We start from the raw sequence: 1,499 nt of genomic DNA on the forward strand, positions 1-1,499 counted from the left end.
TATTATCTATAGATGAGAATTAGCAAATCCAGTCCTCACTTGTAAACGTCATTGTGCACAGCTCATGTGATAAAGATAAAATCGGGTGAATCCCACACAAGAAAAACAAGAAAATGAGTAATGCACATGGTTTAAATAGCGCGAGCTATAGACTATAGCATTTAGAATAGGTCCCGCGCTAAGGATATTTGCTCCAAACATATGAAGAAACATTTTAAATAGCGCGTTATAGCATGTTGTAGTGTTTAGAAGAGATCCGTCGCTAAGAAGCTTAGCGCGCTATTTAAAACTTTGGTAATGCTTTAGAGTCAAAGGATGGGGCCTCGACGCGTATTTGAATCTGAGCATCCGGCAACAATGGCCAGATCATACACAAGACGGCACCGCTACAAAAATAGAGATAGCATGAAGAACTGCAAATCACCATACGATGTACAGATATAGCATGACCCCGAGTACATGACACATTTTTTGTATTCTAACACAGCAGACTGCTGCATCTATCCCTTAACAGATTTCATCCCTTAACCATGCGGAGCCGCAGCTCATTCACCGCAAATTAAGCATGTGAACCTTGTCTCTGCAGTTCTGCACGGGGAGTGGCTATTGCGCAGCTTTCCAGGAAAAATGCACAATCCCCACGCGGGTGGTAGCTCCATGTCTGAAAGAACAGAAACATTGAGAAATGGTCAGAAGGATGTTCTGGCTCCAGTCCATAAAAGGTTAAAAGAGAATCCGCAACAGAGAATGCCCAAGCCAACAATCCGGCTGAGGTCGGTGTTCCTATTTCTAAGCAAGAATTCATAGCAAGATGTTTCAAAAATGAAAAGAGTAACTAACAATCTGGCTCACAGATTTTCTAGTTCAGGGGCTTGAGCACTGTTTTATCTTATTTTGCAGGTTTTCTTTTTCTTTTATCTTACCACACATAAAACAGGCACTACAAAGCGATAAATTGCCATTTAATATATATTTTTCTTATGCTAAATTTTACGCAGTGAATCAATATATATATATATATAGGACAAATGTTTCCTACAAGCAGTGGTAGTTACCACCACTTGCGTTTTGTATGTTGTATGTAGTATCTGTCAAATTTGAGAGTGTGTACGTGTAGTATGTAGTATATAACAATGATTAGGTAGTATATATACTAATTTTTAGGTACTATATACAATGTTTTGAGTATGCTCTTTTTTTACGTACAAATATGTACGTATTTCACAAATATAACAAAAACTATGGGTTCATATGTAATTTTTTCATGTAACTTGCTTTGAAATATCTTAGATATAGTATACAAGTATATTTAAAATGATAAAGTAGTATATAGAGTACCACATGGTAGTATATGAGACATATGGGGTAACTACTGTTGGATAAAGAGCAACTGAGCTTTACTGATAGCCAAAGGCCAATACATATACATGTGTGGTAAAGTGCAGGGAACCCCTTATACAATGGGGATAAACCGAAAAGAGACTATACACATCTAACAC

At 37.4% G+C, this 1,499-nt stretch overlaps 1 protein-coding gene across 2 annotated transcripts in view; it reads right to left on the reverse strand.

The window, feature by feature from the left end:
- Positions 1-301: 301 nt before the first annotated feature.
- LOC119275809 (lysosomal amino acid transporter 1 homolog) overlaps positions 302-1,499 on the reverse strand; it is a 13,332-nt gene continuing 12,134 nt past the window's right edge. For both annotated transcript variants that reach the window (XM_037556730.1, XM_037556731.1), the window contains exon 14: positions 302-661. The gene's annotated coding sequence lies outside the window, so the exon portion shown is untranslated. The remainder of the gene's footprint in view (positions 662-1,499) is intronic.

Source organism: Triticum dicoccoides, chromosome 3B, assembly GCF_002162155.2.
Source record: "Triticum dicoccoides isolate Atlit2015 ecotype Zavitan chromosome 3B, WEW_v2.0, whole genome shotgun sequence".
NCBI classification, from domain to species: Eukaryota; Viridiplantae; Streptophyta; class Magnoliopsida; order Poales; family Poaceae; genus Triticum; species Triticum dicoccoides.